Source organism: Crocodylus siamensis, chromosome 2 (genome assembly GCF_052110815.1).
Source record: "Crocodylus siamensis isolate JL-2025a chromosome 2, ASM5211081v1, whole genome shotgun sequence".
NCBI classification, from domain to species: Eukaryota; Metazoa; Chordata; order Crocodylia; family Crocodylidae; genus Crocodylus; species Crocodylus siamensis.
Window position 1 is genome coordinate 226,737,487 of NC_143396.1, and position 15,486 is coordinate 226,752,972.

The window sequence follows — 15,486 nt, forward strand, 5'->3', positions numbered from 1 at the left end:
GCTGGAGCTAACTGGTTCACAGCAGTAGCAGGCAAGGGAATTTTGGCCAAGGACTGCATGACAGACCACCACAAATGCCAGGAGAGTCTTAATGTCCCCCCGTGAGTTCCTAAATGTTAAAGAGCATGGTGCTCTGGTTAGCTACCTCAGAAAGGTGAAGGATTGATTCCAACCTTCTGGGATGTGAATCCATACTCCCCAGTACTACTGGAGATAACCGATGTTAAATATATCGGGGGTATTTAACAGGGTTCTCATGGGGTATCAAGGAGAGGTATGGGGCAGAACTGATGACATTCGAAAGTGCTTTGAAGTGAAGAGTCTGAAAGTTAAAGACAAAATGTAGGACTGTGTTCCAGTCACTTCATTGGTATGAGAAGATAATCAAGTGTTGGCAAAGTAGGAGGGGATAGACCACAAATCATCCCTCACATATTTTTTACAGGCTAGAGAAATCTGTCCCAATGATACACAGACATGTATTAACCTCCATACCTTCTTCATTTATTTCCCTGTTCTGTTTATGCACTTGGAATTCCTGAACTTGCCTGAATTTCAGGACTGATGTTATTCACAATGCTTTGATTACATTTTGGGCCACATTCTCTGTGGGCATAAATAAGCATGGTTCCATTAAAGTAAATGGAGTCATGCCAGTTTAGATTAGCAGATAATTTTGCCCTTTATTTAGAAGTTATCCCACACTCCCTCAAGACTCTTGGGATGTTGTATGGCAACATTAAAATATTACTACTATTTACTTTTTCCATACTTCCTCAAGTCACCTTTTGGGGCCTGGTCTGTGTTGAATGTAAATGTATGGGGCCTGGTCTGTGTTGAATATAAAGTAATTCATGTAGCCACTGTTGGACTACTTAATTCTTAATTTAGTGAACTCTTCCCAGAGCATTATAAGTATCTGGCAGCTTTAAGAAGAGAATTTGGAAGTGGAGAGGTACCCATAAAACTGCCAGATAAAGTGAACTGAAGATCTCCAAGGAGATCAGAAAGAGTGTTCTGAAATACAAACCGGTGTCCATGATCTTGTAAAGGCAATCTGGAAGCCCAGTAGTGAGTCTGTAATCTCCCAGCTGTGTTACTTTAGCACAGACAGAAGTAAAGACATATGCTACCTATTAAGGGGTCTCATCTCTAAACAAAACTGAAATTTGCTTTCATGATTTATGATGCCACCACATACCACTGAATGCTGCACAGGCTCCCATATTGCAGCTGGGTCTGTTTGGTATGTACAGAGTCTTCCTTAGAGTAGTACTCTGATACATTCATGCAGCTTCCACCAAAGTCAGTAGATGCTGCCTGCATTTCTCCGAGGTCAAAATTTGGCCTGATGTACCTAGAAGTGAATATCCTTCCTCCCACTTAATAGGCTGCCAGTTCTTCAGCTTGAATTACCTCATCATAATACTTCTGTTTTTCATAATACTTTACATCCTCCATCCCAATGTACTGTACAATGTACTTTAGAAATTGAGGTCTCCCAAACATTCTTACAAAGAAAGAAAATACCATTCACTTCACTTCTACAGATGCAGAAGCTGAGGCAGAGCAGCATTAAGAGATTTGTCCAGGGCCACCCAACAAGTCTGCAGCAGAGCCAAAAATCCTGACTCCCACTCCTGTGTCTTAATCACTAAAAAATGTTTCCACCTTCTAGAGGCCACACCAGAGAAAATAGCTGAGGAGACATTCATGTTTGGGAAATGCTGCATTTAGAAAAAACTGAAATACATACATTTTACCTAAATACAATGTGTGCACAGTGGGGAAGGCTGGAGTGAGTTGCCTAGAGGGTGGTTTCTACAAGTGGAAATATTTAATTAAGTGAGTTATTTTCTTTGCAGTATTTTAAAAGGTTATATCCCCAATTAACAGTGCATTAGACCTAGCCTGAGCCCCATTACGATATGCTCAGTGGACTGTGTGGAATTTACTGTCAGGTTAAAAGAGACAAAAAAGGTAGGAGTCCAGTTGGTGGCAAAATGAAAGTTGGCTCTTGTCAGCATACTACGCATGCCTCATTAGTTCAATTTAAAGCCAAGATACTCTTTTACGGGATGGTTTATTGCCCCTTCCCCCCAATCTTTACTGAGTCAGAGAGTATTTCAGCTGCAAATGCTTCCTTGCTGCATTTCTTTTTCTTTCTCTTTGGTTATAAATCCTTCCTTTGAATTACCTTATTGGAGCATGAGGTTTGCCTACAGCCGATAAAATATGTCCTTCTAGTAACCACATCTCTCATGCTGTTTCAAACAGCATCTCTCTATCCAAGTATTTCAGATGTGGACTCGTTAGGCTGTGGCACCAAACTTGCAGAGTGCAGGGGGTTTCTGGTGAAAATGCTGGTGTGATGTTACCTGTTCTTGCTCTTTTATCTCCTGGTGAGGAATGTAAGCTGCTTTGTTTCAAGTGACAGAACTACGAAAGCTCATTGAAGAAGATGGCTACCTTCCCTTTTATTGGAGCCTAATATGGATCAAATCACATGACTCCATATCTCCCCTCTCTTCCTTTTCCCAGAAAGCCTCCATATCCTTTTCTCTTAGTTGCCCTTCACTAACATTAGTTCCCACATTGTTCTCAGCTATGCAGAAGAGCCTACTCAACAGATATAAAGGTCCCCAGAGGAATATCTCCTGCCCTAATGTCGGGGTCCACCTACTTGATGTGGGTTTAGCTCTACTAGCTCTATGTCAGCACCCCAAGAGCCTAAGTGGCATTCTGAGATGCTCTGGACGTAGGGCATGGAGAAGGAAGGATGTTTCATGGCTGAAGCAGATTTGTACCCCAGCAATCATGTACTCCTGTAAAGCCCTGAAAGAACTTCTGAAGCTACAAAATTAGGGCAGGGCAGCCCTACCCTGTGTTCTGAGCTATTTTAGCCCCTTGCAACCTCAGAATAGTTGAGAGACTATTCAGTACCCAAAGGAATCTGCCTTATTACTTCCATTCCCTTGACAGGTAGGCTTAGCAGTATAACGCAGTTGGTGGAGAGGAAGCCACATGTGGAAGCTTGGACCTCGCAATAGGAGTGAGTCAACAGAATGTCTTCTGTTGATATAATCACAAATTCCCCTGAGATCTTCTATCCAAGTTAGACTCAGCAAATGTTTGATGTAGTAAAAACAAGTACATGGCAAGTTATTACTACCACTGCGACTGACAAAAGTAGTCAATCACTGGCATTCAGTCACAGAGGCCCTTGAGTAATGCCAAGCAGTAGTTTTGGGTTGAGAAATGGAGGTGGAGGGAGGAGAAACAGAGAACAAATAAAACATGTAGCTTCTCAACCTTGATGATAATGAATGTAGAGGCTAACTCCCACCTTAGATCAGCCTATGACACCAGTCTCCATTTACAAGCTACCATCTCTTTGCTTTCTTCTATGCTTTCCTCATGCACTGGAGATGCTTCCCGCAGAACTGTGGAAAACTACTTTGTTGTTCTTCTTCACATCCCTTTTAAAACTCTTCTACTAACCCCTCCCCCCAACCCTGAAACAAACAAAAGAGAAGATTAAGCTGCTGGAGCACTGAGACCTATCAATCACCTGTCTATTACTGTCCCAGTATTTTCTTGTTGGCCTCTTTCTGTCCATTCTCTCTTATGCACAGGTCATAAAAAAGGCATATTAAAAATTAGGGCCCTAATTTGTGCGAAATGGGCCCTATTCAATTTGGATTTGGATTTGACCTGAATCAGGGACAGTGATTCAATTCATTGATTCAGATCACAGTCCCTAATTCGATTCAGCCAAATCTGAAAATTCAATGCTGATTTGGAGAATCAAGGATTCGGACATAGACATAGCTTTAAATGTTTTTTTCTACATACCTCGAGGCACCAGCATGGCTTGTGAATGCTGCAATGCTGGGGCGGATGGAGTGTCCCACAGAAGCTCGGCGGTAAACCTGAAAATGGACCAGAAGTACTTTTGGTCCACTTCTGGGTCCACCGGGGAGCACACTGGGTCCCCCCCCATGTCCCCCGCCCCCCCACCTGTGCCCCACCGGCTCAGCAATTAGCCGCAGGAGGACCCTGGGTGCCCCCCCAGACCCAGGAGTCACCAGTCACTGAGCCGAGATGGTGTGGACAGGCCCCTCAGTGTGATGGACCTGGAAGTGGACTAGAAGTGCTTCTGGTCCACTTTCAGGTCTGCTGCTGAGCGTGCCGGGGATCCCCCTGTGCTTCTGTGGGACACTGCATCTGCCCCAGCATTGCAGTATTCACGAGCCGCCTGCTACCTAGGGGTATGTAGAAAAACCATTTAAAGCAGTGTCTATATCGCCAAATCTTTCCAAATCTCTCCAAATCGATTCAGAGGGTTCCAATTTTATTTGGAGAGATTAAAGGGTCCTCTGATTTGATTTGGTCAAATCTCCGCTGAATCAAATCAGGGACCGAAGCTTCACATAGCCCTATTAAAAATCTGTTTCAGATTATGCAGAGCTTATAATAATACTTGGCTTCCTTAACACAGTCAAGCGATCTTCAAAAACCATCTAGGGCGGTGGTCTCCAACCTTTTTTAAGTAGGAGATCACCTCTGGCATTTAAAAGCAACCCATGATCTACCATGCACCACCACCTCCCTCCCCCACCTGGTAGGTAAGTCTGTGGGGAGGGAAGTGGGTGAGGGCAGATAGAGGCAGAGGGAGAAAAAATTACTTGGGGGCATGCCTCCCCCAGCAGGTAAGTCCTACTCAGCTGGGGCCCCACTCAACTTACCCCTGCTCTTGCCTCTGTGGCTCTGTCCCACACCATGGGGGCCTTGATCCTTCCCTCCCCCACAGACTGATCTGCTGGGCACTCAGCCCCCACCCCAGCTTTGGATCCACTCCAAGAGGCTCCAAGATGTACCAGTGGATCGAGATGGTGACCACTGATCTAGGGGGAGCAGTGTATGAATCATGTTTCCATTTTCTGCTCCAGTATGGACAGGCTCTCAGAAGATCTCTGCCTATTTGGATCAGGACCTCACTGAGGCAATAGCCCAGCTCTGCTGGAAAAATGAAGACCAGTGCATTTTTTCCCCCCTGAGCAAGATACATGGCTTTAGGAGAGGTCTAGCTTGGCCAAAAGAGTTACTGGGAAGAATGAAAACTTCAGCCTTTGATGAGGGGAATAATGCTGACCCTGGCACAGCCTGATGGTAGGTTCTGATCCTAGCATGGGCAAGACAAAGAATGATGATGCAGTCAGAGAAAAAAATAAATGCACATGGCATTCAATTCTTTAACTTCACGGAGCCTAAAAACGTAAAATAAAATAAAAGACCAAAGTCACCACCTTTATCTTTCCACATTAAACTAGCTCTTTCTTAATGTGCAAAGAAAAATGGGAAAGCTGTGAGACATTTGTTATAACACACACAAAGCCCTACCGAAGTGAGAAATAACTTGAACGGTAATTGCTAAGGAGATGTGAGAGTGCGTATGTAAGCTGCTGTGCTGTTGAGACTCATGTAATATGATGTGATAATTACATGGAGCCCACCTCTCCGCTTCTGTCAGAAATGTCCATAAAACCCAAGGTCATGACATGCGGCAGTTCCTAGCAACAGTCCTGGTTAATGGAGTGAAGTTAGAGCAGGTGAATTCTCCTTCAATTACCTCAGCTCTGCTGTGAGTGAGGATGGCAGTTGGTCTCGGGGGAAGAGGGAAAGGCTGGCAGTGGGCTCAGTAATGGAAACAAGTCTCAAACATGCAAACAAATAGACAAATCCCATAAAGTGAATGCTTCTAGCCACAGTGGAACAGAGCTGAAATGTGCTGTGGGGAGTTGAGACTGCGAGAGGTTTTGCAGAGAAAAAAGAATTTGCCTGAGAGGTTCATTTAGGATATATGTTGCTTAAAGGAAAAAGCACAGACTTAGCAGGCGGGAGGTCGTGGGCAGAATCCCACGCCGTTCTACCATCTCTTCAAGAAAAGAGGTGAGGTATCACGTCTGTGCCTCTCAGAGATGCTGACAACCTGGCTTTGCTCTTCTGAACCTGGGAAGAAAGACTTGCAACTGTTGTTCTCTGCTGTTGAGTAACTTAGGGCCTTGTCAGACCCTGTAAGCTGAACAAATGTTGATCACCTTAGTGTTGTTTGGCTTAGTGGAGCAGTCACATGGTAAGGTGAAAAACCTGCTCTGACACCTGCACAGCTGTGACTTGCTGCTAGGGGCTGGGTGAAAGGCAGCAGGACTAGGAGCTAGGGGAAGACCAGACTTGCTGATCCTGCCAGGCAGAACGAATGCTGCAGCCCCAGAGCACCTGGCAGCCGCAATGCCTCCCGCCGCCCCTGGACCAGCTCTGCTCCCAGTGCCCAAAGCGGGGGGGCGGCGCCTCCCAGCTGCCGCTCACAGAGTGAGCCAGTCTGAGCAGCAGGGGCACTGCCTCCCCAGCCTGTTCACACAGACTTTGCTCCCAGCAGGAGCACAGCAAACCAGTTCAAGTGGGGGGGGGGGGGGGCTGGGGGGAGGGCCACCACCTCCCCACCACTGGGGGCAGGGTGAGCTGGTTTGAGTTTGGGGGAGGGTCACTGCCTCCCCACTGCCACTCACACAGGCTCTGCTCCCAGCAGGAGCAGAGCTGCAGAGCTGGTGTGTGTGGAGGCACTATGGTGGCCAGGTGCTCTGGGGCTATGGTGGTCACTCTGGCAGATGTCCCTGGGGGGCAAGGCACTGTGCCTAGCCCTGCTGTGCCCTGGCCTCCCCACTCACCCATTTCCTCCTGGGATGCTGGAGAATTTCAACCTGGGGTGGAGAGTGGGCAAGTCTACACGAGCGGCTACATAGCTCGTCCCTATGGCAACGTAGCATCTAAAAATAACCATGCACCGCCAGGACTGCGCAGTACCAAATGCACAGTCAGGGGCATGGGTAGATGCACTGGGTAAATGCACCCAGTGACCACAAGTTAATGGAACAGGAGCAAAAGTAGGTGGATTAGAGAGAATCCTGCCCCCCGAGTGGCATAAATGTTAAGTCAAATAATGAATACTTTAACTCACTTAAATGGTCTTAATGTGCAGCCAGTTCAGGGGTTAAGGGTTCCAGAAGCTGCTTAAAATTATCATGTAACCATCCCGTCTTTGAGGAGCTGGGTCACTGCATCTGGCAGTAGGACAGTCCAGACACATTTATGTGGTGGTATGGCAGGACTCAAGTGTGAGAGCTCTACTGATCATCATAGCCCAGATCTGAGGTGCACAACTCAAAGTCTCCTGATAGCCTCCTACAAATTGCAGTTTCTACTGCAAGGCCACCTAGATGCTTGCACCCAAGTTCAGTCTGTGTGACTATGACCATTTCCCCTCTGGCTTTCACATATGGGTTCTATTTCAGGCTCTCGGTGGATTGTGATTTAGTGAAAGGCAGGGGAAATGGTCTTGGATTTAGGAATCCCAAATCTTAATCTGAGCTGTGGCAAGCAAGGTAGCCCAAGGGAATTCAGAACTCGGGGTTCCAGTCCTGGATTTTTCCCAAACTCTTATCTTTATGAGGAATGCAATTATGATATTTTTCCCAGATACTTGATCTATGCTACCAAAATGCTTGCGTTAATGAATTTGCTGCATCTCTGAATCTGCTCAGAGCTACTGCTCCCACTCAGACATAGAGAAGTAAGAGAGAGCTAAGGCATCATCACCGTGTCTCAAGCTCAGCTGGTAACAGTCACACTTCCCTTGCACCAGGCAAGTGCTTTGTTTACACATTTACAAATCATAACCATTTTGGAAGCAATAAGTGTCTGATGTCATCATCAGTAAAGCACTGTTTCTAACTTTACTGCCATTACTGCAGTTGTCTAAGCTTTGGGCAGCCTACACCAGCAGGCAAGCACCAGGACTCACACGCACAGTTCTGCTGTGCAGAGCAGACAGGCAGTATGCTTGGCACTGAACCAGCCACTGCAGAGGCCTTCTGGGCATGGGTGGCTCCCCTGGTCTCACAGCTCTGCTGATTTCTCACCTGGTGCATGCCTCCTTCCCTGGGACCACCCCTTACCACAGGGTAACCACCTGCAGCAGTGTCCAGAACAATGCGGGGGAGGGGGCAGTTAGTGGCAATGACAGCTGTGACTCACTGTGCAAGCCCATCAAAAGGACTGTCGGTCAATTCTCAGCAGCTCTAGCACCTTGATTGTGTGACTGCTATCTGGAGGCTGGAGGCAAGGTCTGCAGGGACACAGCGCTGCTGCAGGAATCACTGCATTCTGCTTGCAGGTGTCCAGGCCGTTGATGTTCCCTGGCATGTGCCACATGCTAGCCGTGGGTTATGCGTTGTGTGCTTTTAGCTCAGATAAGGGGGTGATTGGTACCCTGCAACTGTCTGTACAGAAACAACAACCAGAATACGAACTTGATGAGCAGGGAAGGGTAAAAGATTAGGGTTGCTGTTAGTGGTGGGTTTAGGCCGTCAAGTACTTAGCATGTGATTTTTCTGCATAACATACAACCTTTACTGATTAACCAACCGACTATTAGCTGTCACTGTTTGAGGTCACTGTTTCCCTCACAAATATACGGGACATGATATGTATCTGGTTGATAAAATACAGGACAACCATTTGTCTGTTGTATTGCTGTATAATATGATCACCACTGCAGTTTATTATATTGGACAGTGAATAGCAGTGAAATTGCATATTGCCTCTGCCTACACTGTAAACAAAAGGCTGTTTGATCAATCAGAGGCCCTTCTGTGCTTCAAAATGGTCTCCTTCTTCAGTAGTCCTTAGCAGACAATAAAGCCACGACATCTCTGACTTTTTATTTCTACCTGGGTGTCTCTTACTATTCTTCACTTTTTTCCCCCAGCTCAACCGGCATTCGTGAGGATGCACTCTTCTTGTGTTTCACACAGGTGCTACATGCAAGATGAAATGTGAGAGTAACAAATGGTAAACCTTTTTAGACAGAGAAATGGGAAGGAGGAGGGGAGATTCAAAGCAACATTGTTATGCCCTTTTTTTTCTTCTGTCTCCTACAATCTAATCCCTCAATTAATTTTTTAAAAGATACTTTGGCCAATAGCCAATACTCTTTCAGCAGTTATTATTTAGGATCCATCCAAAACATTATTTAGGATCCATCAAGTGTACAGCTTATAGGTCACTATTCAATTCATTTTCAAGTATTGCAGTGTTAAGGGAAAGAGCATTGTCTTGAGTCGGACCATTAATTGGGAGACCGAAGATCTAGGTTCTTTTCCAAACTTCTCCATGAGATGAGATGTGTGTGTGTGTGTGTGTGTGTGTGTGTGTGTGTGTCCCCTTAAGTAAGACCAGGGTTAAAATTTTCAAGAGTGGCATCTGAAACCTACCATCTGAAAGTATTTTGGAAATTTTTGGTCATACCAGTTTTGCATAAGTGTACTCCCATGAACACATTTTATTATTGCTGGCTGTTAGGCTAAGAAGGGGTTCATATTCAAGAAGCAATGGAAAATTGGTTAAAAAAATATTACAATAATGCATAGTTTAGCTATTATGTTAAAGCACCCATCTGAGAAAAGGGTATGTGGCAGGACACCTTTGGTGCCTACCACTTTACGGGGCTTGAGCAGGCAATGGAGCAGCTGGCAGGTACAGTTAGGCCCAATTACTCAGTCAAATGACAGCAAGGAGGCCACCAGATCAGAGGAGGACTGGGCAGCTTCAGTATAAGCCCAGGTCCTAAAAGCTGAACCTGCAGTTACGTCTAGGGAGCCAGGGGAACAACATCACTCAGCCTGCAGCTCCCAGAACACCTGGAGGTCAAGGTAGGAGCTATAGGGATGGAGGAGGTCCCTGGTCCTGGGGCATGACCTGAAACTACACCTTGCTGGGATTGGATGGAGTGGTGGGGCTGCCTGTGGCAGGGCAGTCTCCAAGAAATGGCACAACTGTGCCTCTCCAGTGAAAGGGAGTATGAGGTGCTAGAAGGCCTTAGCCCCCACTGGCTTGTGGGTGACCCTGTGAAGGGGAAAGTGCAGGAGACCACACCCTGACAGAAAAGCACAGGGCCTAGGCCTGTTGAATGGGGCCTGAGGTGGGATCCAGGCATGTCGACAGACACTGGAAGCCTAAGTGCACCATAGGCCAAGTTAGGGGTCCAGGCACATTGACAGATACCTGAGGCCCAAGCAGTGTAAGGTCCAGGAGCCCAGTGAGGGGTGCAGTAGTGGCCCAAAGAGGGGCCAGAGGCCAAGTTTGGCTTGGTGTAGAACAGAGAGCCAGAGGCTGCATAGAGTAGGGTCTATGGGGACCTAAAGGACTGCACATAGGCTGACCGGAGCAGTGGCAGCCAAAGGCTGTGTACAGTAGTGTCCATGGGGTCCTGAAGGACTGCACATAGGCTATCGGGACTAGAGGCCCCAGTGAGGGAGCAGAGTACAGGCCCCAGTGGGGCATGTGGCCAAGGTATGTCTGAGAATGCCTGCGGCCAAGTTTGGGCTAGAGGCTAAGTGCAGCCCAGTTAAGGGGCCGGGGAAGTAACAGTGGGTCTGGATGCCATCTGTAAGGCATGGGACACAGTGTAGGGTTGGTTCAGAGCCATGTATTATGCCCTTAGCATCAGGGCAAAAAAAGTGCAGCCTCCCACCTAGGAACAACTATTTAATTCCAACAAAAGGCATGACAGGCATCTCAGATGGGAGAACTGGCCTCCACAGATGGGTGAGCCGATGATGGGACTGACTTCAAGATGGTCCCCTGTCACAGGGTACTTAAGAATACTCAAACTATTCTGACACTGAAACTTTAAATCAAATGAAAATCTTTTTCCAAATGTATGTCAGGTAACATCTACAGTAACATAAATCCTGGCTGCCATCTCTCAATACCTAAGAGGAATCACTTATGCTTTTAAAGTGCCCTAATCTGGTACTTAAAATAAGGATCATAATAATACAAATACTATGTAGTCATCAGCATAAGGTTATTTTATATAGCTGGCTTGTTTATATTGTTCACTGCCTCTCACAAGCAGCTACATTTGAGGAAGGCCAAAACAAGCCATTAAAATCAAAATGACGGGTCCATACAGACAGATGGATAGACTGAGGCAATTAGCACAAGGCACAGAAACCTGCAATGCTAGAATTGAGAAATATAGACCAGTGGGGTTACAGTAACAACAGAGAACGCCCTACCCTCCTCAGGTCACGTACCATCAGCACTGTCTCCCTCCCTGTTCACTCTCAGTTATGAATCCACCAGTAAGGAGAAGCAGACTCATTACATAGCTGCTTAATGAGGCACACTACCAGAGCAGACAGCAGAGGCTAAAACAGGAGTGTGCAGTGCTAAAATCCAAAGTACAAGTGCTCTGAAATATGTCCCAGGGTTTTCTCCTAAGCTTACTTGTTTTGTTTTTATAAAATATATTTTTAAACATTCAGAAACTCATAGGAAGACTCCTTGTCTCCTATGCTCCATTCATAAGTAGAGGCCACAACAGCTGATTGGCTTCACCATTCAAAAGACAACACTTGAATTTAATAAGATGCTCCTAGGAGTTTAAAGCTGAGTCACTGCAGGCATCCATCATTCAGCCCAATTAGTGCTGTAGGTTTCTCTGTTACCTGGAAATTTCCAATTACCTTCTCTGCACTATATTCTACTTGTACGGGGAAGAAACCCCACAGGGAGAGGCTCCTTTTAAGAAAGCCTCTCATAAATGATCCTCTAGTGCTTCAACCTCTAATCTGTATTAAAAAGGGCTTCTGTCTTTTCCTCCAGCAGTTTTACCAGTCATTTCTTTCCTTGCTTCCTTCCAGAAAAGAGGAGCATCTGTATTGACAGTTGGCACATGGTTGTGTGTGAGCCAGCCAGCTGGAGTTATTACAGGGTGAGAGGCTTTCACACTGCTGCCCTTTCACAGAATGGCTCTTTTCTTCCAGTGATCTGCTGTAACACTTTTCAGTCCCCATGCAGAGATTTCCCCCTCTCCCCTCTCCGGTCACAGAAAGAGCCCTTCCAAATTCTCTCACCTCTCTTTAATAACCACATGATAATGTATCTTGTCACTGCCAGTATACATATATATTGTTCCTCCTGACCTGTGCAGTGGTGGGTTGCTACAGAAGTCTACAAAGCATCCTTCCACTACCCACAGAAGTGGAGTGTGCTGTCTACAAAGCCAATAATTTGTACTGCAAAAGGCAGGCCTAGGTTGTTCCCTGAGGGGCATATTCTGCTGCAGCAAGGTGACACTTTCTGAGCTTCTGCATAGGAATGCAGTTTCTCTCTGCTGAGCCACCCAACATTCAGGAACTATAAACCTTCCAGAAAAAAGGCAGAGAAACTACTGCTTTACTTGGCACTGCCTCTGATTGTGTGGAGGGCCTGCTCATAGCAAAATGAGTACAGTTCTGCTGTCTAAGGAGTAAGAAGAGTGGGGGAATGGTCAAGGTGTAACTAGGAAATTTTGCACTCTGTGTAGTGGTGGTAGTTGGAGCAATGCTGGCGGCAGGGCTGGGGGTGGCTGCCGTTCTTACACCCCCTCTAAGTCAATATCCAGGGGTGGTATCCTACTCACCCACCCCTAGTTACACTTACTGGGGTTAGGCTTTGCAGCAGGGTGGGCAATTATTTCAGCTTGCAGGCCACTTAATGAGTTTTAGTGAGCTGTTGAGGGCCACACAAACAAAATCTTTCAGAAGACTTCATTTTAACAAATTACAGATAAAAAACCAAGTCGTATACTAAAAATCAAATGCCTACTATAACATATTTAAGTTTATTTTAAATTAATTTTTGTCCTGATTTTTATGTTTTTTGATTAGCGTATGTAAAAGTGATTGCATAATAGCTCAGAAGAAAGTCTTACTTTTGTATATTGTGGGGGGTGGGATGTGGGAGCATGGGGTGCAGTGTGTTTATGTGAGGGGATGTGCATGTTTGGGGGGAGCTGCCCACATGCTAGATTCTGGGGGCTGGGTAGGGTTGGGGGAAGGGGGAGAAGCAAGGGGCAAATGCAGCAGAGCTTGCCAGGGTGGGGCTGGGCCATCTGGACTGCAGCACTCTGCATAAGACTAAGCCCTGCCCAGGGCAGCCTACACTGCGCTCGTGCATACACCTGCCAGCCCCAGCCCTGGCCAGCATGCACAACTTTCTAGCAGGGCTGCTCCTGGTGTGGCTGCAGCTGCCTGGGGACTGCTTAATTCCCCTGGTCTACAGCAGGTGCTTCTCCTCCTCCTCCTGCCCCTGCTGTGCCACTCTAAGAGGGGGGAAGCTGCAGCTAGGCAGTTCCTGCTCCGGAGTGCAAGACTCCAACTCCAGCTCTAGCTCCCGAATGGGTGGAAGGCATCCAGGAGCTTGACCTGGAAGCCCATGTGCTGGGGCAGAAGCCACCCAGCAGCAGCTTCCCTCCCTGCCTGGAGTGGCACAGCAGAGGCAGAAGGAGCCACTAAAGATTGAGGGAGCCGAGAAGTACCTGGGTGGCTGCAGCTACACTGGGAGAAGCCTCACCAGGAAGGTGTGTACATGGGCCAAGACTGGCAGGTGTGGGCGGGAGTGTAGTGCAGGCTGTCCTTGGTGGGAGTGAGTGGGGTTTGGCCCCTGCAGAGTGCTGTGGGGGCAGCCACAGGCCAGATCCAATCAACTGGTGGGAGCCCACCTGTGGGCTGGATTCAATCAGTTGGCAGGCCAGATACAGCCCCTGGGCTGTATTTTGCTCACTCCTGCCTTACAGGCTGCATGTGTTGCCCAGATAGAGCCCAGCTCTATAGGAATCCCAGTACACTTCATGCAGACTCTAGCTTCCTTCTTCTGCCCCACACACTGTGGACAGGGTCTGCACTGGGAGTTTTTCCATCTGTTAGTTTGCTATAAACACAGAAGAGCAATTCTGTTTCCATCCCAGGGAACAGGCAAAAAGGTTACCTTCCCTTTTTCTGGGAGTGACCTCCATTAGCCAGCCAAAATACTTGGGGTAGAAATAATGTTTGTTCTTTAAAGACTAACAGTGCCCTGTGTAGCTGAAGAAGATATGGCTTAAACTTTGCTTTTAGACTAAAATGTATTGATAGCACAGTTTCCCCTTATGAGTCTACTCAGATAAAAATGATGGTATAGAGAACAGAAAATATAAAATTCACTTTTACAACACAGCCCATCAGAAGATTTATAAATGCTTTATCCAGACTGCTAATTAATTACCCCAGAAGATTGAACAATGCTACAGCCCTACATTACAGATGAAGTAACCAAGCCACAAGAAAGTTAACCTTATCCAGGGCCATACAGCAAGTTAATTGTCAGAGCTGAAAATAGACCATAAGCCTTAACTTCTAGTTACCATTCCAATCATATAACCACATGGCCTCTTAAATTAAACTAATTTAGTTATTGTCAAACAGAAAACCCCTTAACTCAAGTGTCATAGGGTTTTTCAACTTGAATTGGGTAGTCCGTGTAAGGGCCTTGTTACACATTTTGCTTTGAGCTAGGCAAATGTTGATCAGTGCTAGAACTAGCTTAAGTTTGGAGTAGTCACACCTTAAGGCTAAAAACCTTCTCTAACTGTCCCCCACCTCCACAGCTCTGACTTGCCAGTAGAGGGCTGGTGAGCAGGGGCCTGACCAGGAGTCACAATTGTAAGTTGCCATTACAGGGCTGGTAAGCCAGGATAGGCTTCTATCCCTGCTTGAGGTTGGGGGGCAGGGGGAAGGGGTGAGAGATGGGTTTGGGTGTGACAACAGGAGCATGAATCTGGAAGGCAGGGAATTAATGGGATGGGGTAGGTAATGAAATGGGGGTGGGGGTAGGGTGGTGAAATGGAGGAAGCCAGCCACTGAAGGATAAAATAAAAAGAAGTAAAAACAAGAATTTAAAAAGAAATAAGGAGGGAGTAAATTAGAGAAGGTCTTATGTTCTAATAAACTGGGATTTTGGGGATTGGGGTGGGGGGTTCTAGTCATGCTTCCTGGAATGGCTGGGAGGTGGGAGCAGTGCGGGAAGGTAGTTTTAGGTGAGCTACTGCCCCTGCCCTGGGTAGGAAGCCCCAGCTCATTGGGGCCCACTCTAGCCCCCTACCTTGTTCTCCCCCCACTCTCCTAGAGCTCACTCCTGGACCCACCCATGCCCAGTGAGCTGTGTAGTAGGCATGTGACCTGCAGGTTGTTTGCACAGGGTTGCACCCCTGGGGGTGGGAAGGTCACACCCCTGGGGTGGCAGAGGGAGTCAGCTTGGTGCCAGAATCACCCCTTGGGCAGTAGATGCATTCCCAGGCAAAGTTTAATGGGCCTGAATTTATTGCGCATTTATTGCACATGTAGACATGCCCACTGATCAGAAATAAATCTGACCTGGAGTGGCCTAACTTCAAGCCACTTAAAGTATGCTTAAAACTAGTTTCAGGTGTTAATGTGCAGACAATCCGGGGGTTAAGAGCTCCAGGAGCTGCCTAAAGTGAACGTGTAACAAGGCCCTAAAGGTATGGGGTAAATCTCAAATGAATACAACTTGTCAGCTGTTAATAATGACTACACTGTA